At 40.9% G+C, this 24,344-nt stretch overlaps 1 protein-coding gene and 1 non-coding gene across 5 annotated transcripts in view; one reads left to right on the top strand and one right to left on the bottom strand.

Annotated features, from left to right (window-relative positions):
• FTO (FTO alpha-ketoglutarate dependent dioxygenase) overlaps positions 1 to 24,344 on the bottom strand; it is a 462,074-nt gene that overhangs the window by 350,636 nt on the left and 87,094 nt on the right. The gene's annotated exons all lie outside the window — the stretch shown is intronic.
• LOC115870812 lies at positions 15,177 to 15,304 on the top strand. The gene has a single exon (XR_004046938.1). It is a non-coding gene; the product is annotated as a small nucleolar RNA SNORA64/SNORA10 family (small nucleolar RNA).

Below are 24,344 nucleotides of genomic sequence, written 5' to 3'. Positions count from 1 at the left end.
CCCCCCGCCTTATATGGTAGAGGCTGCAGCATAGAGATAATGAGACAGAGCAGAGCAGGGAGGAAGGCTTCTCAGTCCATGGAACAAGTAAAGCTGAGTAACTTAGGGCAGGAAGCTGGCTTGCTGAGTGGGGTGCTGTTCAGCCATCTATCAGGGATAAAAGAGATAGTAACTGGATTAATGGGTTACTGGAGATATGGGTGGGGAGGTAGGAGGGAAATGGGGAGCTAATCATGAATACAGGAAGGAAGAAAATAGTGATGATCATACAACTTTTATGAATAGTACTGAACTGTGGAAGCATATGGTGTGTGTATTTCACATCAATAAAACTTTTTCAATAAAAGTCAAGTATAATTTCAAAAATGAACAAGAGAGAGCTTGGGGACACTTGCCTGAGCTGGACAGAGGCTAAGGGGTCACATGGCCGAGAGGCTGAGGATTAGAGAGAAAGAGAAGACCCGAAGGAGGCATTCCTGCCAGCATGGCTGACAGACGCACTACTGTGGACAATGCCTTCTGATCCTGACTCATAAACTTCCCTAATAATCCCTATAATCACAAATACTGCCTGGGAGTTCTATGGGAGAAACGCAACTGATGACTGAACCCAGCAGAGTAGAGAGCCAAGGGAGGGACAGTTGGTGTCAGAGAGGGTAACGGCAGTTAGAAGGTGCAAGCATAGTTCCTCTGCCTACCTGGCACTGCCCGAGAGCACAGGTGGAGCCGATCCTCCTCCTCCTTTGTTGAGCCAGAGGAGATCAGATGCAGCTGCCACGCCATTTCCTCGGTTACCTATTAAAACTTCATAGTACCCGATGCTCTTCAAATGGACCACTGAATTCACAGCAGTCAAAACAAAACCGTATAAATCAGAAATTCTAAATGCATAACTCAGGTTTGTGCTTATAAGAGAGCACTTTGCATCATAAACTAGATGTGAGATTATCTCTCTTGAAGCCTATTTCATTCAAGGGTCAGAGTTTAATTTTCTGCTTTTTATTTTCATTATGCTCTGGTGTGCTGCAAGATGCCCAGTGCTTTGCCTTCCAGCCTTGAATCCAGGCTATCAACACATCAGGAGCAACAGCAGCACACAACCTTGAATAACACACATAGCTAGCGCCCTCTCCCTCTTCTTGCCCACCTTGCAGTTCAAAAGCAAGTGTTTTCTCATTTACGGCCAATAATCTCAAAACCCAACACACTATTTCAAAAAAGCTTCATCAGGAAAAAAGCAGCTGTATGTATCAATTTCTTTTTCACAAAATCCACAGAAGCCATGAACAATTTTCTCTATTTCCAAACACATTCCAAATCTATCCACTTCTCTCCATCTCCACTGCTAACCCTCGTGAAGCAAGCCACCATCATCTCTCTCTCAACTACAGCACTCCAATACCCTGGTTCTGAATTTTCTCGTTTCCCTTACCTATAGTATATTCTCCGCAGCAGCCAGGGCAGCCCCTTTAAAAAGAAAACCAGCTTCTTCAGGGGGTTCCCACTGCATATCGAATAAAACCCAGGTCCTGCCTACCTGTCCAACTTCATCCCAGAACAAGTCTCCCCCTCATTCACCTCCCTCCCACCACACGGCTTGCTTTCTTTCCCTCACACAGTCTTTCCTTCCAGCTTTCCACCATCCATTCCCAAACCAACCCAATCCTGGGAAACCTATCAGAAACAGTACTCTCATCCCAAGACACTATCATATCCTCCCTTTGTGGATTTGTATTCCCACTAGAATGTAAGCTCCATGAATATAGAAGCCAGGTATATATTTCTTTCTTCTTTCATTCAATAATTACTCCTCTTACATCTATTTTGTGGCTGTCATTCTGCTAGTTACTAGAATTCGGCAATGAACCAAGAAGGTAAAAATTCCTCTAAGAAGACCATTGAGTCTATTTCCTGCTGACTCACTGAATCCCAGAACATAGTAAGCACTCAACAATTACCTGTTGAATGAATAAGGCATTGAAGTGATGTGCTATGTTTTCATTAGTTGATTTTTGGAAGTAGACGGATTAGTAGGTCTTGTTCCCAGTCTACCTTAACCTGGACGTGCCACTGAAACCTGTTAAGTAAGCATCACAGCAACACACAAACCTCCACTGACAGAGAAGTGCAGGTTGCCTGTGAGGTAATGGTTAGAGAACTGAACCCAGGTCTCCTGCATGGAAGATGGAATTTCTACCACTTAACCACTCCTGTCTTTTTAATAATACATCGGCAACCACAATGTCAAAAATCTTAGATCTAACACAGGTAGTTAAGGCTGAGTATTGTCCAAAGGCTACCTAATATAAACTCTTGCAAGGGAAAAAAAGGGGGGATTTTTTTTCTTACCAATCCTAATCTCTTTTATAGTTTCTCATAAATCATAATTCCTCTCCATGTCCTCTCCTTCACCACCCCAACATACGCTGTGCTTCTGTGTCAGAGGTAACTGAATGAATGAGTTAAATGACACAATTAAAGAGTCTTGATATAGATAAATCCATCTGTAATATCTGAATGCTACCTCCAATATATCCTCTTTGTCTTTAGTTTGGTGTTTTTGTTTTTGTTTTTAATCATTTTATTAGGGGCTCATACAACTCTTATCACAATCCATACATACATCAATTGTGTAAAGCGCATTTGTACATTCATTGCCCTCACCATTCTCAAAACATTTTCTCTCCACTTAAACCCCCAGCATTAGGTCCTCATTTTTCCCCTCCCTCCCCGCACCCCCCTCCCTCATGAGCCCTTGATAGTTTATAAATTGCTATTTTGTCATATCTTGCCCTGTCCGACGTCTTCCTTCACCCACTTTTCTGTTGTCCGTCCCCCAGGGAGGAGGTCACATATAGTTCCTTGTAATCGGTTTCCCCTTTCCTACCCACTCTCCCTCTACCCTCCCTGTTTCGCCACTCACACCACTGGTCCTGTAGGGCTCATCCGCCCTGGATTCCCTGTATTTCCAGGTCCTATCTGTACCAGTGTCATCCTCTGGTCTAGCCACACTTGCAAGGTAGAATTAGTATCATGATAGTGGGAGCGGGGAGGAAACATTTAGGAACTAGAGGAAAGTTGTATTTTTCATCGTTGTTACATCGCACCCTGACTGGTTTTGTTTTTTTACGGAATATCATTTATTTATTCAATGACAGGTCATAAAACCTTCTTGGCAATTGCCTGTTAGATTTGTCACACCCAATCTAGCATTTCCAGCAATTATAATATGTAAAAGCCTAAAACCATTTAAGCCTCCTGTCTTTTGAGCTAATAGGATGCTCTGACTCCGACCCACAAGAACTCATCACCTTCAACACCTTTGTCAGGTCTGCCTGGCTTTCTTTCAGCCAAGTCAGGGATCCCTGGAAAACCACAAATCAATTCTTTTGTTTAAAACAACAGTATTCAACCTTGATAGTGAATCACGGAATAACCAATCCAATCCATACTCAATTTCTACACTGAATCTAGTGGAAGAGCTAACTCACACACATGGACACCAAATGGGAGTATTACCAGCTAAACTATTATTGGCTTGGCATTAGGTATTCATCTGGCTATGTGATTTCAAGGCATTTTCAGGGTATAAGTGTACAGAGAACAAGCATACTATTTAACTGAGCACAGCTCTCTGCAACTGGGCTTTCCTGAAAAGAACAAAGATCCTTGTGACAGACAAAGGTTTCACTAATAGAGAAAGCAGGTCCTGAGACCTAACACTTAGGCTCAACATTCACCTACTGAGCCAGATCTGACTACTCATTCGTTATACCTGCTTAGGGAAGTATTGCATCTCATAGCGACCCAACTCCCTCTGTGGATTTCTGAGACGAACACTTTACAGGAGTAGAAAGTCTCATCTTTCTCCCAAGGCGCGGCTGGTGGTTTTAACCACCAACCAGCTTGTAACCAAGGCTGAACTTGATGACACTGAGTTAGAGACTGAGAGTTATAAGCCATGAGATCTGCCACTACAGCACCTGAGTGACCTCAGACAAATTACTCAACCAATCCGAAGGAATTTAACTAACTTTTCTATAAGTCTTTCTAACTCTAAAGTGTTACAGGTTCTCTTAGGAAAAATGCATACACACATGCCATACAGTGTGATTTTCATGCCAATAGACAATGCCCAGTACTTTGAGACACCATTCCTCAATGGATGTTTCATGACACTTACACATTACTATAAACTGAAAAGTATTTTCCAAACATTTTATGGGTGCATCTCTACAGTGTACTAAGGCAAAATTATAGGTTCACATATCTATTATCACATGCAATGTCAAAAGGCATGCTCAGACAAGGTTGTGAAGTTAGCATTGTCACAGGTCCTAGGACAAAGGAAACCCCCAGGTCATTCATTATAAAATCCAGAAATTGATCACATTCTTTTATTCAACAAACATTAATAAACAAAAACAGGAAGCCAAGCACTCACCTAGATCCCACCCAAACCACACCTACTGCTGGAGAGCTGGGTCCAACTCATGTGGACTATAAGACAGAGTAGAACTGCTCCAACAGCTTCCCAAAGCTATAAGTCTTTACAGAAGCTAACTGCCTCCTCTTTCTCCTTCAGAGTGGCTGGTGGGTTGAAGCTGCCGGCTACTCAGTTAACAGTCTAACACTTAAACCATGGAGCCACCGTGTCTCATTGGCCTCGGTGTTATGAGGGGAAAAAAAAAAATACAGGGTCTTTCCTGGAGGACACTGTCCAGTACAGGAGCTCTGAACCAAGTTTCAAAAGATCTATGAATCCCACAAAACTCAGTGCAACATTTTGGGGATATGAGTATTTTTCTAGGGAGAAGATACATAGCTTTCATTACATTCTCAAAAGGGTCAGTGACCCAAAATAGAGATGAGACAGCACACCAGGCACCTTCGGCAAGCTTGCTCTTTTAATTGCCATACAAATTCCTATTATATAAACCAAGCAAGTGCGGTTTACAAGGGTTCAGGAAGAGGCCAAACACAGACACGGGGCAGCACTGCGGAAATTCAAGCCTTCAGAACTAGTATCTTTGCCTCTGCTCCGTACTCATCGTTCCCATGGCTTTACTCTGTTTCTTTTACACTCATTCTCTAGATTTTCCCTCCTCACCTGGCTTCTTGTGAGCTGTCCCTTACCCAAAATGACACCTGATTCGTGCAGCTTTCTTAACCAGTCATGTGACAGTAGCTTCTCTCCTTCTCATCGCTGGATTTTTTTTTTTTTTCCGATTGAACGGCAGTGGAGACTGTGGTTCTATGCTCAGATTGGGATGAAATTCTGACTCTGCTTTTACCCTGTTTTAATAGGTCATCCAAACAAAACAAAACAAAACAAAGGCTGTTTAGTGAAACTCACAAAAACCATACTCAGTGGAAAAGGCAGGAGTCTGCATTTCAACGTTTCGACTTCTGCCTCCTCCCCACAAGAATATGGTGACACAAGTGTGTGAGCCAAAACAAGGGACCACGACTTCAGGGAGTCTTTCCACCAGCAGTCAGAGCTCATGAAGCTCCTCGGGCAGCCATCCTCCGAGGTCATCCCCCCGCTCACCCTGAGGCAGGCAGGAGTCACACTAACTGATTCCAGCGCTTGATTTTGATGAGTTTGCCTACAGCTCATTTTCCTAACTTGCCTCTGGACCTGACTCTGGGATCTGACTCCACGTAGTTGCACAAATGGCTGTTTCCATGCCATGAATCATATTGAGATCGAAAAGGGCTCAAGTCCGTGCATCAAATATGGCACAATCTGAAGCAGAGGGATGTGCACTTGTGCATGACGGTGGAATGGAAAGACCAGGATCTTTGGACTCCAGATTCCGTCCACATCCAGCAAATGACTCTAATTCTCCGCATCTTGATGACCCCATTTGTTAAAGAAGAAGAAAGATATTTCTATTTTTAATACTCCAGGGGCTTCAGAAAAGTTTGGGGGAAAATAAGATAAGAAATAATGGCATTTTCCCACAAACTTTTAAAACTCCCCTCAGAAACAGATTTAGTTAGTGTCTACTACATGCTAGGTACTGTTCTAGACTAAAGACACAGTTGTGAATGGAACAGGCCAGTTTCCTTCCTCAGTATAAATACAAAGCTTATATTTTAAGTGATACACAAATAGCCAACTAAGTAATCAAGACATTATAAAATAATTTAGCAATCCTAAATTAAATACTACTAATACTACAAATACAAATACTGCATTAAAATGGCAATAGCTAGCAATTCTTACACATGGACAATTGGCCAGAAATTTATTTAATTCTTACAATTGAGGACTATAACATTATTTCCATTTTACAGTGGAAAAGGGTACAAGTCTGAAAGGTTAAATCACATCCTCACATGGGCAATAAGTAGTGGAGTCAAAATTTTAACCCAATCTGAGTGCAGCACCACACAGCTTACACTGCACTGGGTGATTTAATGAAAACCAAATTCAGGGATGAGAATGAGAGCGGCTACTGTACCAGGGCAGGTTAGGAAAGCCACGCCTGGCCAATGTCATTTTAGGTAAAAGAAAAATCACAATGAGCCAGGTTAAGAGTGAAGATCTGGAGAGAGATCGTGCCAGACAGGAAGAACAGCTCGTACAAAGAAAGGCCCTGAGGCAGAACCAGCCTGGTGACTTCCAGGGACTGAAAGAAGGCCAGCGAGCCTGGGACACAGTGGACAAGCCAGGGGCGTGTGGTAGATGAGTTCTCAGAGATAGGCAGCCGCCAAGTTGTGTTGGAACTTGTCAGCCAGATATGGAGAAGGATTTTATTCTATTTGCAATTTAGAGACACTGGAAAACTTTTAAGTAGTCTCTGGACACAATTTAACTTATACTTTTTAAAAGGTGACTCTAACTGATGTGTGCACTATGACTTGTGGGACTGGGGAGACTGTAAAAAGTTGAAACAAGGTAACCAGTTTGAGGATGCAGGAGTCTGAAAAGAACTTCTAGTAAAAGATGGCGCTTAAGACAGGTATGCTACCAACCCTCTTCAACAAAGACGTAGGGAACACAGAGAGGGACAGACTCTCTGGAGACCAGATTCTGTGAGAACGAAAAATAAAGTGAGCTTAAAAGTTGAGGATGGAACTCATCCAAAGAGATCAGGGGGCCCAGTGAATTCTCAACGGCCCAACCACAAGCCCAGCGGTGAGGAACAGTTCCTGAAGCAGCAACTGTAAGAGAGGTGGCTCCCTACACCCTCCAGAGGAACAGAGAAATCCCTAGGATTCAATCTAGTTCACTGAGAGGGCAATGCACCCTTCCCGCCACACCCCTGGGGCAGCATGTGAGCTTTGACTGTGGGATGGATCCGACAGGACCACTGTACAAATGCAGGGAAAGCTGAATCATACCAGGTGTTCCACTGCACCCTGGGGTCCAAAGGGGATAGAGGCCCCTATGCGGGTGCTTAGACCATGGGAAGAAAGGCTACAATCTATCCACTCAACCTCAGTGCTAGTACAATTCCAAGGGCAGCAGCAGCCTTGGGCTTAAGGGACTTCACAGCTACAACACAAGTTAATTTTTCTCTAACTCCTTCTTGCGGTCTTCTTGCACCCCTACCTGGCCTTCCCTTTGGGAGTTCTAATTTTCACCTTCTTTACTAACCCAGAGACACAGAGGGGCAGAGCCTTCCTGCCATCACCACCCCTGGTGACCAAAGAAGCACCCTCAAGAAAGGTACCTTGAGAATAGGCAGGAAGCGTTCAGGTTTGAATTTGGTGTTTGTCTGGATTTGGACATATTACAAGAGTAGAGACACAGGGTAACAGAGGTAGCGTCATCCCTAACTCCCCACAATCCCCTGTTCACCATAAAGATCCTCAACTCTCACCCTGGTACAGCCAAGGCTTCACTCCTACTGTGGTGACCTCTGACAAGTGTGCACTGGTAACTCAGAGAAATTAAAGCTGGTGGTTCTGGCTTAGGTGTGTGTGTGTGGGGGGGGGGGGGGGGGGGGGAAGGGGGGGAGGGACAAAGGTAGCTTTGTCTTGTTATAGTGTGTGCTTTTGTGTTATTGTTTTATTACTCCTTGCCTACTCCACCTGATGCAGTCAACTGTCCGGACAGTACCCAGCCACCACACCTTCAACAGGTACAACGAGCATGAAATTTCTGGTACTCATTCCATTACAATTTGATCAAAAAAGAGAAATAAAAATAATACATAATGCAATGCCTCGGAGACAACAGTCCATTTCTGTTCACATGAAGCAGCAAGATACCTAAAATGAATGACCAGTGCACAAACCCAAAGGACCCTCTTCCAATTCTCACATACATTCAACAAATGGAGAAAAATATTGAGAAAGTTATGGGGAAAAAAATCCACTGACACACAACCAGAAAACTGTACAGAAAAAAACTCAGGCACACATGACAAGAACAATCTGACAAAAGAAACCATACAAAAACTCCACATGGAAGTCCAGGAGATTAATACTAAGAACCTGGAACTAGACAGCACTTTAAAATAAAGCAATAGAACAGAAGCAACGGAAGACAGATGAGTACATTTGAAGACAAATCCTTCTAGAGCAACCCTAAGCTGAACAATCAATAATAAAAGCAAAACAATCTAAAGAAAGTGTAAAAAATATATGGGGGGAAATATCATGAGAAGTAACATACACATTGGCGTAGAAGTAACTTATACCTAAAACAAGAACAAACCAAAAAATCCACAGAGAGAAAAAGGCCCAAGAACCACTGAAAACACATCCCAAGCACCATAAAAGAAACAAAACAACCAGTTAAGAAGCTGAAAGAATACTGAACCAGATAGACCTGAAATAAAGAAAAATTTCTATTTTCAAAGAAAATAGGAAAAACTCATTTGAAAAAACAATCTAGTAAAGAGTAAATAATAGCAAAGGAAAAAAGGCATGAAAAACCACAAAGAAAATGAACTCAGTACAGAAAATTCTGAGGAACAAAGAAACTAACACTATACATCAAAACAAAAAGGGGAAAAAACACACACCAAAATGACAGCAATAAATTCCTACATATCAATAACACTGAATCAAATGGATTAAATGGACCTGACAAGAGACAGAAAGTACCAGAATACATATGTAAACAGGACCTTTAAAAAGGGCAAATAATCCCTTACAAAATGGCCAAAGGACATGGACAGATAGTTCACCAAAGAAGACATACAAATGCCAATAAGCAAGTGAAGAAATGCTCATGATCATTAGCCATTAGAGAGATGTAAATTAAAACAGCACTGATGTGCCACTTTAGACTGGCAGTGACAGCAAAATTATATATATTTTGAGAGAGAAAGGAAATAACAATTGCTAGAGAAGCTACAAAGAGATTGGAACCTTCATATAATGCTGGTGGGACTACAAAAATGTACAACCATAGAGAATGCTATGACACTACCTCAAACAAATGGGTGTAGAATTCCATAGTGATTCCTTTGCTGGGCATATACCCTAAAGAAACAAAAGCTACAACACAGACAGATACATGCACCTTCACATTCATCACAACACTGTTCTCACTAAAAAGGAGAGGGAAACAACCTAAATGCCCCTCAGAGGAATGGAAAAAGAAAACGTTGTACATACACACAACAGTAGATACTATGCATCACTGAAAAACAGTGATGAAATTACATAGTGCCTCGTGGCAGGGATGGACTTGGAAAACATACTGAGTGAAATTAGTGAATCATAAAAGGACAAATATTGTATGAGACCATGGTTATGAAGAGAACACTTAGACAAAGGTTTTCATACCAAGAGAAACAGATTTTGATGTTTCCCAAGGCGGGGCAAGAGGAGCAAGGGAAGAAAGATCAGAATGCAACAGATTAGAATGTAAAAAGGTGTTAACTAGGGTTAAAGAGAAAACAGTATTCAGAGTGGGAGGGGAGGCAGTAGGGAAAGCTCTTAGAGGGTGTAAATTAGTCATTTAAATTGTCAAAAGCAAAACAGATCAACTGAAATGCAAATGCCCACATTATTCACAATTTAAAATTTTTTAATGTAAGTAAAATAAAAAAGAAAACAGGACCTGTCAATTTGCTTCTTACCACAAACATACCTTAGACACAAAGACAAAAAGCACAGAATGGAAAAAATATATATAAAGCTAAAAATAATAAAAGAAAAAGGCATGACTGGCAATATTAATCTCTAACAAAATAGACCTTCAAGTCAAAATCTATCATGATAAATAAAGAGGCATTACATAATTATTAAAGAGACAATTACGTAACATCAATGCACCCAGTGAAAGCCCTCAAATTTCACTAATCAAGCTCTGTTTACAGCGTTGAAGAAACACAGGTAACACTACAATAATAGTAAGAAACTGCAAGACACCGCTCTCAGGAAAGGACAGAACACCTGGAAAAAACTTCAAAAAGACACAGAAGAGTGATAATTACTCAACTTGACCACTTAGGCAAATTCAGAATACTCTATTCATCACTTGTTCAATATACATTCTTTTCTACTGCATATATTCTCCAGAAAAGAGGATAGGTTAGGCCACAAAGCAAGCCTTAATAAATTTTAAAACGCTGAGATATTGCAATTTTCTCAGATCATAATGCTACAAAATTAGAAATCAATCATAATAAAAGCAAGGAAACATTCCAATATGTAGAAATTTAACAGCACTCTGTTTAAATACTGCTGGGTAATTGAAAATCCAAGAAATTAAATTTTAAAAAAGAAATTAAATTGATAAATTCTTGGAAATACATAAGAACAAAATCCAGCATAACAGAACTTTTGAGGACATAGCAAAAGCAGTCGTCAGAGGGTAGTAAGCACACCCAGTCAAAAAAGAAGCAAAAAGAAAAATCAACACATTAAGTAACAGCTTTGAAAATGCACAACAAAAGAAAACATCAGTCACTAAAAGAAATGATGATTACAGCAGCAATAAATGAGCCAGGCAACAGAAGCAATAGGAAAACAACAAGAAGTTGGTTCTTTGAAGGGTAACAAAGATAGCTTTTATCACCAGAGCAATTATACAACAAGATAAATCAGAGGCATCCAAATTGGCAAAGAAGTAGTAACACATTCTCTACTTGCAGATGATATGATTATATATGTAGAAAACTCCAACACTCCACAAGAAAACTGTTGGGGATAATTGAAAGCTTTGGCATATGGCAGGGTACAAGGCTTACATGCAAAAATCATTCGGATTCCTGTAAAGAACCAGAGAGAGTTCTGAAAAGGAAATCAAGAAAACTATACCATTGACAACAGTCACCCGAAAGATGAAATACAGTACTTTGGGAAAAAAACAAATCAGCAAAATAATACTTGTACAAAGAAAACTATGAAACATGACCTTAAGAAATCAACAGACATGGCCACAAGGGAAGAATGTTCCATGTTCTTGGACAGGCACACTTAACATTGTGAAATGTCAATACTACTCAAACCAATCTATAAATCTAATACATTTCTGATCTAGATCCCAGTATCGTTCCCCCACACCAACCCTCCAGTATCATTCTTTAATCAGAAGCTAATCATCAACTTTATGTGGGAAGGAAAGAAGCCCAGGATAAGCAAAGTCCTCAATAGGAAGAACATAGTAGGAGGCCTCTCATATCCCAACCCTCAAACCTTATTACACAGCTAGAGTGGTCCAAAACAGCCTGGTACTTGTACAATGTATTTGTAGGCCAATGGAACTGAATGGAGAACTCAGAGATAAATCCATCCACCTAAAAACAAATGATTTTTCGATAAAGGGGCAAAATATCTTAAACGAAGAAGAGACAGCCTCTTCAACAAATGGTGTCAGAAAAACTGGATTTCAACTACAGAAGAATGAAACAGGACCGATACTTCACTTCATATTCAAAAGTGAACTCAAGAGCAATCAAAAACCTAAATATAAACCCTAGAACAATAAAATTCATCAATGAAAAACTAGGGACAAACTTAAGAGCCCTAATACAAAGCATAAACACAATATCAAATATAAAGAATTATCACACACACAGCAGAAGATGAAACAGATATCAAGGATCTATTAAAAATAAGATACTTAATGTGCATCAAATGATTTTATAAAAAAATAAAAAGACTTCATCAAAAGAGAATCCATAAATGAGTGAAAAACCATTTTGGCAATGATATATATCACACAAACGACTACTCTCTAAAATCTATAGAAAACCACAATACCTCAACAAGATAAACACCATCAAAAATGGGAAGAAGACATAAACAATTCATCAAAGAAGACATCTAGGTGGCCAACAAATATAAACAAATGTCCACAATGACTAGCCATTCAATAGATGTGGGTCAAAACAATGATTAACACCTCATACCAGCAATGATGCCAGGAGTCCTGGTGGCATGGTGGTTAGAGCTGGGCTGCAATCTACATGCAGTTCAAAACCGCCACCAGAAGCTCTGTGGCAGAAAGGCTAATCTTTCTGTCCCCATCAACAGTTACATTCTCAGAAACCCACAGGGAGGCGATATGAGTCAGAAGTGATAAAACCAATTAAAAAAAAAAACCTCAGCTGGTTCACAGTGACAAGCATTGATAGCAAAGTTCAAAAACCAGAAAATAAGGATTCAGTGAAATTGCAACCCTCAAACATTGCTGGTAGGACTGTAAAACTGTACAGCCACTACTGAACACAACAGAGCGCTTTCTTAAACGACTGGGAATAGCAATGTCATATGATTCAACAGCCCCTCTACTTGGTATAAATCCTAAAAAAATAAGAGCCGTCGTACTTACAGCATGGCTCATATGGCACAACTGTCACAATAGCAAGAAATTAGGAACCACGAAAATGCCCTTCAGTGGAAGAATGGAGAAATAAACTTTGGTACATACACACACACTGGAATAAAATGATGAAAACTGTGAAAAACATTTCATGACAGATGGATTTGGAGAACATTACACTTAGTGAACTGAGTCAATCACAAAAGGACATCTAGTGTAGGAGACCATTTTTATAAAATAGAAAACCAAGATAAATGTTTTATCATACCAAAAGAAACTGACTTGGATGATTGCCAGGGTGGTAGGCAAGAGACTAGTGTAAGGAGTAAGACAATATTCTAAACGAGGAAGGAGAGAATTCAAAATGGGGGAGTGATAACACACAAACTACTGGTAGCTTTAAGTTGTTTACATTGTTGAATAAAAAACGATCAATTGAAATGTAAAACCACATTTAATTCACAAGAAAAAAAACGTAAATAAAAAACTGTGCAGTTTGGGGGAATAAAAGAAGAACAAAGTCCAGGAAAGCTGCAATAATGACTAGGCCAAGGGTCGCAAAATGAGGTGGAGAACGGTGCTCAGGTTGGCGAAGGGTCCGAAAATAGATTAAATGAGGGTATATACAACACCTAGTAGAGCATCTAAACAGTGCTTCCCAAAGTGAGCCACCCCCTGGCGGGGATCCTGGAACAATCCAAGGAGGCTATACTTTATTCTAGATTATGGGCTACAGTACAAAAGTTACTAAAGATCAAGGGGGACCTGAGCAACTTTTTTTCTGAAAAGTTAAAGCAATACGTTTGGGAACGTATGATAATAGCAGCTCCTTAGCAACACCTGGTACCTCCCTCTTTAATGGTTATTAATAAGAAGTTTGGGATCAAACTACTAATCGGACCCAAAATAACTAAACCTCTTTGACATCAGGTTCATTTCTCCAAAGAAGTCCCTGGTTTACAGAGTCAACTGGGAGAGTACCAAATTCAACACACAATAGAGAATTGATCTATTAAAAGAGCTGGCTGGTTAAATTAAAACTGTTTCAGTGTGCCAAGCTCAAACACAAAGGCATCAGTCTTCTTGAACAATAAGGAGCAGTTAAGAGGAGACTCCAGTTACACAACCTCCTACTCTTCACCGTGAGGCACTTAGATGGATTTTTTTTAATAGAAAAGACAAACTCTGGAATAAATGTAATAATTGTTTCAGTCATGTGCCCCAACCACCCAAGAAGCTAAAAATAAATAGAAAGAAAAGCAAGAAACTGGAAAATTGGGATTCTCCTGTTACATGATCAGTTAATTACTGCCCCAAGTCCAGACATTATTGAAGGTAAGTTATTATTTGGGAGACTGGTCAATGATTCAAGGATTAAGCATATTACCTTCTAAAAATAAAAAATATACAAACATGAGATGATCAAAGGCTTGTAAATAGGCTAATTGACAGAAATGCATTTTCACATGTTAACCTCCAATAGGTTATTTTTAAAGGTTTTCTTCATAAACGTACAAAGCAGATGGTGCTATGGCGGTAACCGTTCTCCCCCCACAACTCACCTCTGTAGCAGTCAGCATTCACTATGTTCTAGGGCCTCTCCCTCCAAAAGAAAAAGAGATGTTGCATGTGCCTCCAAAATACAATACAATCTACATGAACAGTAATTTCAATTTATTGAATTTTTAACTGTTCAGATCTTCCTAGTTGGTCTAGTTCAGTCGTTCAGTGAGAGACAGTCAAGATCAAGTATCTCACAATTACATTTTTTTCTTGCTTTTCTCACTGGGTTGACATTTGGTCTGATAGTTAAAATGGAACAATGAGTAGAACTACAAGTGCCTGCGTAGAAGTTTAGGCCAAGGGCACAAAACTTCACTCACTAGCCACTATATTCTTTACTCCCACACGTTCACAATTTAAAAAGAAAGAAGATTAGTTTCACTATCATTTAAGAAGCTATCATATGTTATCATTTTAAATTTTTTTAATTTTATTAAATGTCAGATCTTAAGCAGTTGTTTCAACATCCTGTGTGATGAAATGGGAAGTCTACATGTAGCATTTCTGCTAAATTAAGGAGTAACATGGCTGTCTCCAAAAAAAGTGTTGGTGCGATTTGAGTTGTAGACAGAAGTAGCCACTTCTTTCAAACCATTTTCACTTGAGAAAGGCATTGGCTGGCAAGCTATGGTTGGTTGGTCTGATATGGTCAGCTGACAGACATTTGCTCAAATATTAATGAAGTGAATCTGTCACTTCAAGGGACACCAGTCACATCAAGGAAAATAATCTGAAATACTTGCTACCAATGTTAAAATTAATGTTTTCAGAAAAAAAAAAAATTAATGTTTTCGATCAAAAATAAGTTTTTAAAATGTTGGATGTACCACCTTAACTGTGATAGTTTTAAATTACTTAAAGACTTTACAGATCCCCTGTCCCAGCTCTACACAGTTATACCTGCCACAACATGTGTGACTTTCGTAAAGAGGAGAGAAAGGATGCCCTCAGGACCTCGGGCAGGCCTCCTGTGGTATGTCCCTTCCGGGGGTGGGGGGTGGGGGTGGGGGTTCAGGGGCCACAACAGGCCCTGAGGGGGGTGGTGAGACTTTACAGATCAAGTCATATTAAGGGATTTATTTTCATTCTATATAATGGGAGGTGCCAAGCTTTGGGAGATCTGGATAATTTGAAACAGGTTGTACAAAGCATGATGTTACAAAGTCATGCAGGAGTAAGAGATCTACTCAGAGTACTAAGCATCCACAGGTTTATCTGACAGAACACAGAAGTTCATTAACATAGTTTCAGTTTCCACATTGCTATTAACGCTTAAGAAAATATTACTTGCCCGGTTTTACTGTAAGATTCAAGAATATCCACAAATGCCTAAACCCAAACAAAACCCACAGCCACTGACTCTATCCTGACTCATAACACCCCTATAGGACGCAGAAGAACTTCCCAGATTTGCAAGGAAGCACTGAAAGCATTAGCCAAAACAAGTCTCCAGGAATTGATAGAATATCAATTTATATGTTTCAGCAAACTGCTGAAGCACAGGAAACACTCACTGGTCTATGCCAGGAAATTTGGAAGACCAACCACTACTTAGCCAACTAACTGGAAGTGATCCATATTTGTATCCATTCCAATTAAAAATGATCCAACAGAAGGCACAAATGATAGAACAAAATCATTACTGTTACATGCAAGTAAAATATGGTGATGATCCATTCAACAACAATGCAGTTGTATACTGTGAAGACACTGCCCAAAGCTCAGGCTGGATTGAGAAGAGGGCATGGCACCAGAGATATTTCTGATATCAGGTGGATCTTGGCTCAGAGGAGAGAATACCAGACAGATGCTTACTTGTGTTTTATTGATTATGCCACGGCATGTGACTGTGTGGACAAACTATGGATGGCCTTGAGAAGAATGGGAATCCCAGACCACTTCATTGTGCTCATGTGAACTCTGAACACAGATCAAGAGGCAGTTGTACAGCAAGAACAAGGGAATGATGCATGGTTTAAAATAAGGAAAGGAGTGCATCAGGGTTGTATCCTCTCACCATACTTGTTCAATATGTACGCTGAGCAAATAATCAGAGGCTGGATTATATGAAAAAGAATGAGGTATCAAGATTGGAAAAAGGCTTATTATCAACCCATGATATGCAGATAACACAACCTTGCTTGCTTAAAGCAAGGAGGGCTTGAGATAGTTGCTGATGAAGATCAAGAATTGTAGCTTTCAGTAGGGATTACAGCTCAATGTAAGAAAGACCAAAATTCCCACAAGTGGTCCAATGGGGAACACCATAATAACTGGGAAAAAGTGTGAAGTTGTCCAGGACTTTGTCTGGCTTGGAGTCACAAATAATGTTCAAGGAAGCAGCAGCCAAGAGATCAACCAACACATTGCATTGGGTAGATCTGCTGCAGAAGACCTCTTAAATCAAAGTGTTGAAAAGCAAGGATGTTACTTTGAGGCCAAAGGTATGCCTGACCCAAGCCATGGTATTTTCTATCGCCTCAAATATATGTGAAAGTTGGATATTGACTAAAAGGCTGAAGAATTGCCACCTTTTGAATTATGGTGCTAATAAAGAAAACTGAAATGGTCATTGGCTGCCAAAAGAGCAAACAAATCTGTTGTGGAACAAGTACAGCCAGAATATGCCTTAGAGGCAAGGATGGGCAGATTTCGTCTCACAAACTTTGGACATGCTGTCAGGAGAGACCGGTCCCCGAAGAAGGACCTCGTGCTCGGTAACGTAGCAGTGCAGCAAAAGAGAAGGCCCTCAGTGAAAAGGACTGACACGGCAACTGTAACATGGGCTCAAACATAATAACTGTGAGGATGGCTCGGAGGCAAGTGGAGTTTTGCTTGTTGTACAGGGGGGTCACTATGAGTTCGAGCCTACTTGATGGCACCTAACAACACCTTTTACAGAAGCAGACGGCTACCTCTTTCTCCCATGGAGCAGCTAGTAGAGTGAAGCCAACCACCTTTCACTTAGCAGCACTCAGCCTCTGTACTGCTGAGCAGCACTGCTGAGCACTTAACCAGTGTACCGTTGGGGCTTCTTGCAAGTACCTGAAGATGTTATTAAAAAAAAAAAAAAAAAATGTTATTAAACCACCTAGTGCTCCATTATATATGCTTCAACCAAACAATATATTGCCACAGATTAAAATGAGAAGCAAATAGGAAAATTTAGCTTCCATTAAACTAGACATTAAAGAGATTCATAAAATATCACTCTTTGTGTTAACATTTTATATTGAAAAATAGGTATTTTCATAAGAATATTCAATTCTTATTAGCATGTAATGAATTCTCTTTTTCTATTTCAGATGAATGATTATTTTTAAATTCCTCAGTTTGAGTTTTTAAAAAGATAAATCATGATAGGTATAATCCTTAAAATACAAAACTTTTTGGGGGGAGGTCATCAATTATTTTTAGGAGGCTCAAAAGCTACTGAAACCAGACGCTGTGAGAATCTCTGGCCTACAGCAAATATATAATTGCTGCCTTGCTACACACACCCAGTGGGATCACCACACCCCTCAATAGTCACCCCCAGGATTGGCAGACAGGCTGAGGCTGCTGGGGGAGAGTGGGCCACCAAAGCGGTGATGTCACTTGAGTCCAATATCACTTTTCCCTCAATGAGGTAACTATGGTCACCTGGAAGGTAGGGGGAAAAGGGAAGAGGCTCCTCAGTAGGTGATTCACTGACTGGCCTAGCCCTCCAGGAGGGGTGACATCGTGAGTTAACATACTGAGTGACACCAGCCAGGGAGGCTACTGAACCCACCCTGCAAAAAGAGTAAACGCAGAAGGCAGACAACTGAGTATCTTTGAACTCTGTTATGTAATATCTTCAAGGCCCAAGGACCTTACTAATTTGCTTGTCAGATTTACTCCAAATGCTTTCTTCCTCCTCCTCTCCAGGAAGAAACCCCAGGCAAATTCCATGACCATTTCACAACCCACACTTAAGCAAATGGCAATGCAGTGGTATAGACATGGAGCATACCCAGCCTGGCAACCAGGGACAAGGAACTCAACCCCAGGGGTTTCCATTCAAGGGCCCCTTTTAATGATTAAATCCACAAAACAGAGCATTAGTTTGCTCAAAGCAAATAGTTCATTTGTCCTTTAAGTAAAAGTCAAAGGGACAAAATCACACAACTAGAGAATTGCTTCAGCCGCCACCCAGACCTCTGTCATCTCCTGTTTCCCGAGCATGTAGATGCCTGCACCATGACAACCAACAAGTCAATCACCTGTAACAAACACTTACTGTCTACATGAAAAAAGAGGATCATAAATTTCCAAATCACCGCCATCGAGTCTATTCCAAGTCATAGAGACCCCGGAAGGTACAGCGGAACTGCCCCTGTGGGATTTCAAGACTATAACTCTCTATGAGAGTTGAAAACCTCATCTTTATTCCCAGGAGTGGCTGGTGGTTTTGAGCTGCTGATCTTGTGGTTAGAAACCCAATGTATAACCCACTATCGTACCAGGGCTCCTGAAACAATGGGAGAAAAAGGAGGGTGAAGGGGAGGGAGACACTACAAAAAAGACTGAAAACTTAGAATACTGGCAATATAAGATAATGTGAGTGGACAGTGCTACAGAAGTATGGTGAAAAGGGGAAAAAGATGTGACAAAGGGTATGAATAAGTGGGAGTAAGAAAGAAGAAAAGTAAATGCAAGTAACAAGGACAGTAAAAGACAAGACACCCTCAGATGACATACCTTGTGGCTAAAAAAATCCATTTCAGCATGGGAAAAACAGAAACTACAGCCAGAGTAGTTGTAAAAATGACATGGCAGCAGCATCTGACCTCCTCTAACTTTACAAGCAAGAAGGAGATCCCCATCAGCAGCCTACGGCTGACTTCTACGAAGCTAAGATCAGACCTCCTTTACCCTCCAACCTGTTCACTATCCTACTAATGGCACTCTCTAGTTCGCTGTTGTGTTCAATAATTCGTTACCATGGTCACACGAGCTCAACATTCATATGATCTTATTAGGTGCTATGGAGTCAGTTCTGACCCCTAGTGCCCCTGTGCAAAACAGAATGAAACTGCCTGATCAACAGCATCCTTATGTTTGAGCGCGCTGGTGTGGCCACTGCATCATCCAGCTTTTCAGGCACCTGCCTCTTTTGTGCAGCCCCACTACTCTACCAAGTGTGATGTCCTTCTCCAGGGACTTGTCTCTCCTGACATGTCCAAAATGAGAGGAAGTGGGCCCAACCTTGTCTCTAAGGAGCATTCTGGTTGTACTTCTTCAAAAATAGATTTGTTGGTTCTTGGCAGTTCATGGTACCTCCCATATTCTTCACCAGCACCGTAATTCAAACACATAGATTTTTCTTTGGTCTTTATTCAGTGTCCAACTTTCACAGGCTTATGAGGCAAGTGAAAATACCAGGGTTTTTCTTTCATTTGCCTTAGCTATTGTACAATGAAGAGCAAGTTTCAGAGTCTCTTCTGAAATCCACTTGGATCTTTTCTTTCTTTGTTAATTAATTTTTGCTTTTTTCATGAATGATGTTCTTGATGGTGTCCCATAGTTCATCAGGTTTTCTGTCATTAGCGTTCAATGCAGTAAATCTATTCTTGGGATGTTCTCGAAATTCAGGTATTCCAAAATTCAGACTCAAGGTGATATTTTTGGTTCTCTTGTCGACGTGTCTTAATTTTCTTCAGCTTCAACTTGAACTTACAGATGAACAATTGGTGGTCTGTTCCACAGTCAGCCCCTGACCTGGTTTTAACTGATATTGAGTTTCCCCATCCTCTCTGCCCACAGATGAAGTCAATTTGATTTCAGTGTATTCCATTGGAAGAGTTGTTTAAAAAGGTATTTGCTATGAACAAGCGGTTGGTCTTATAAAATTCTATCATGCCATCTCCAGCTTAGTTTCTATCAACAAGACCCTATTATTTTTCAACTACTGCTCCTTGTTTCCAACTTTTGCCTTCCAATCGCCAATAATCATCAATGCATCTTGATTGCATATTTGATCAATTTCATACTTAAGATATTTGTAGAATTCTTCAATTTAGTGGGGAGCACTAAAGCTAGTGGCGTAGTGGTTATGAGTTTCAATTTTCAAGGTCAGTAATTCAAAATCACCAGTCTCTCTGACCGAGAAAGAAAGGGCTGACACCAGCTTACTGCTCCTGTGAACAACTCCACTCTCAGAAACTCACAGGAGCAGTTCTACTCTGTCCTATAAGGTCGCTATGAACTGATGGCAGTGAGTTTGTTTGTTTGTTTGCTGAGTGTCAGCTTTAGTGGTTGGTGCTTATATCTGAATAATAGTTGTCTTGACTGGATTTCCTTGAATGCAATGAGATATATTCCACTCAGACTGCATTGTCCTTCAAGATACATCTTGAAGCATCCTTTGTGACAATGAATGCAAAGCCATTCCTCTTGATTGTGTCATTCCCAGCATAGTAAATAATTATTTTCTCTTTAAAAGAGAGAGAAATGCTAAAATAAAAATAAGGATGATGGGGGAAAAATGATTTTCTGATTCAAAATGACCAAGATCAGTCCATTTCAGCTCCCTAATGTCTAGGATATCAATCTTTTTATATTCCATTTCATTTTTTTACTACTTCCAATTTTCCTAGATTCATACTTCGTACATTCCAACTATTAGATTTTTACAGCTGTTTCTTCCAATTTTGAGTCATGCCCCATCAACATATGAAGGTCCTGAAGGCTTTACTCCCATTGGCCTTACTCCATTCACATCATAATGGCCAACTCTATTTTGAGAAGACAGCTCTTCCTCAGTCACATTTTGAGTGTCTTCTGAGATGAGGGGCTCAACTTCCGGCACTGTATCTGGCAATGATCTGCATCTATTCACTCGACCTTTAATTTCTGACAATGTTTCTATGCTGCTCTTAAGGTTTTCAGAGGCTAATTCCCCTGTGTGGACAGCTTATTTCTTCTTCAAGGTCTGTTCTTAGTGTGGAAGCTCCACTGAAGCCAGTTCACTCTGGGAGACCCTGCTGGTATTTGAAATACCAGTGATACAACTTTCAGCATCATAGCAACACACAAGCCACTGTAGTATGACAAACTGAAGATAAGTGGTGGTCACAAGTAATATATTTATGAAAATATTGGGGAAATAATAGGTTACAACTCAGGAGCAGAAATGACTCAGACAGAATACAGTTCTTTGATATGGACAACCTCTTCCCAGCCATGCCCTCAAATGCACCTCTCTGTGGCCCTCTGCCTCGCACACTCTTGGTGGTCCTTGGCCTCTGCTCCACTCACCCAAGTGTTACAATTTGTTTTAGGTCTGCTGGTAAGTGCTCAAAGGTGCCCCACTCTATCAGGAAGCCTCAATTCAAAGGCACTCAGTTCTAGCTTGGGGAGTCAGTAAAACTAGCTCCACCACAGCGTCCACTCCGCCAGCAAGCGTCCCAGCTGAAGGGGCTTAGCTCTCTCACTCCATGGGGCCACCCCTTTGTCTCCATCCAGTCTCTTGGACCTGCTGCCTGTTCTGCTGCCCTTCCTCTGTGGCTGCGTCTTGCCATCTTTTACATCCCTGCCATATCCAGTATCATAATGCTCTGTCTCCGAGCTCAAGGGGATCCTCAGCACAGAGATCCTAGGCTCAAAGGATCCTCCACTCCTGGTTCCTTCCCGCTCTGGAATGGCTTGTTTTAAGATTCACCGGTTGGCAAGATTGACTAATCCCCACATATGGTTCCATAAACTTTATTTACAAGGTCATACTCACAAGAGTGACTTATTTATTATAAGTAAGCTATCTAACCCCCTGGGTGGATCACAAGCACCTCACATCTGCATAGTCCTATCAGTCATTTGGTGGGAGTTACAAAGACTATAATTAAAGACCATATAAAGTAGTTCACTGCACCACAATGGTCGATTGTACTCTGATCATGGAGGTCCTGAAAGTCAAACTAAGCAATCTATGTTCTGCTGCAAAAGGTTTTTGAGCAAGAAAGGGACACTCTGCAAGGATTTATTTTGTCTCTTAATAGTAAGGGTGAGTTTAAAGAAGTCAAGACTATAGCCCAGGAAGCTAAATAAGGAGACTATGAGAATGATCAAGAACTGAAAGCCACGGTGAGGATAATAGGTCTGAAATCTCATATGGTGCCAAGACAAGGAGACTGAAAGATGGTGCCATATACAGAAAGGCATCCTAACCCACCTCCGATTGATTGTGCCTACCTACACTGCAGGAAAGAGCCCCAGGGCAGTGAGAAGTGTCGGGCTGTGAACCTCGCCTCAGGAGAGAGATGTGGCTGTCTGCTACAGTAAATATGTAGTCTCGAAAATCCAAAGGAGCAGTTCTACTTGATCCTATGGGATCGCTGAGTTGGAATTGACTCAGGGACAGTTGGCTTTAACCTCCCGAGGTCAGTAAGCTAAAACTGCATTTCCCCAGAGCACACTGAAGCTAGAGCTCCGGACGATAATTAAGTTTTATTAAATGGTGCCATGTTGAGATTTAGGAGACAAAAATAAAATGGCGACTATATTCTTGTTCTTTCAACGTTTTCATTTTTTAATTTACTGGCACATAATTTACATACCATTCAACGCAATATTTCAATCGTTTGATCATATCAATGAGAATCATACAATCATTATCATATCAATTTTAGAATATTTCCCCTAACCCCCAAAGTTAAATTGCCTTTAAAATGAGCTATACAATCACAGTCAACTCTAGTGCTCCCTCCCCCCTACCGCCTTCATTCTTTATTTCTGAAATCCCCTTTCTCTCCCTATTACCCACTCCCCACCCCTGGATCCCCGGTCAACCCTTGCATCAGTTATTAAACTATGCATCCACACCTCCTGTGCATCACAAACTGGGAAATCCAACAGAAACAATAAAAACCAAAATCAAATAAGGTGGTAAGGATAAAATAATACCGTATAAACTCATGTATAAGCTAAGTTTTTCAGCACATTTTTAATACAGTTTTTGTGGGAAAATTAGTTGCCTCAGCTGATATTTGGGTAGGCTTGTCCTTGAGTATGTACAGTAATACTATAAAGACCAAACTCTTTTAACATATTTTTAAAATCATTTTATTAGGGGCTCATACAACTCTTATCACAATCCATACATACATCAGTTGTGTAAAGCACATTTGTACATTCATTGTGCTCATCATTCCCAAAATATTTGCTCTCCAACTAAGCCCCTAGCATCAGCTCCTCATTATCCCCCTCCCTCATGAGCCCTTGATAATTTATAAATTATTATTTTGTCATATCTTGCCCTGTGCGACATCTCCCTTCACCCACTTTTATGTTGTCTGTCCCCTAGGGAGGAAATCACATGTAGATCCTTGTAATAAGTTCCCCCTTTCCAACCCTCTCTCTACCCTCCCAGTATCGCCATTCACACCACTGGTCCTGAAGGGATCATCCGCCCTGGATTCCCTGCATTTCCAATTCCTATCTGTACACCAATTCCTCTGGTGTACCAAGATTTGTAAGGTAGAATTGGGATTATGATAGTGCGGGAGGAGGATGCATTTAGGAACTAGAGGAAAGTTGTATGTTTCATCGGTGCTACATTGCACCCTGACTGGCTCGTCTCCTCCCCGAAACCCATCTGTAAAGGGATGTCCAGTGGCCTACAAATGGGCTTTGGGTCTCCATTCCGCACGCCCCACCTCATTCACTATGATAAGATTTTTTTGTTCTGATGATGCCTGATACCTGATCCCTTTTACACCAAGTGATCACACAGGCTGGTGTGCTTCTTCCATGTGGGCTTTGTTGCTTCTGAGCTAGATGGCCGCTTGGTTACCTTCAAGCCTTTAAGACCCCAGTCGCTATCTCTTTTGATAGCTGGGCACCATCAGCTTTCTTTGCCACATTTGCTTATGCACCCATTGGTCTTCAGCAGTCGTATCATGGAAGTGAGCACACAATGATATGATTTTTTTGTTCTTTGATGCCTGATACCTGATCCCTTCTGCAGCTCGTGATCACACAGGCTGGTGTGCTTCTTCCATGTGGGCTTTGTTGCTTCTGAGCT

This window comes from Echinops telfairi, unplaced genomic scaffold, assembly GCF_000313985.2.
Source record: "Echinops telfairi isolate 266 unplaced genomic scaffold, ASM31398v2 ScPeMD7_2291;HRSCAF=2852, whole genome shotgun sequence".
Taxonomy (NCBI): Eukaryota; Metazoa; Chordata; class Mammalia; order Afrosoricida; family Tenrecidae; genus Echinops; species Echinops telfairi.
This window is presented reverse-complemented; position numbering and strand designations above follow the sequence as displayed.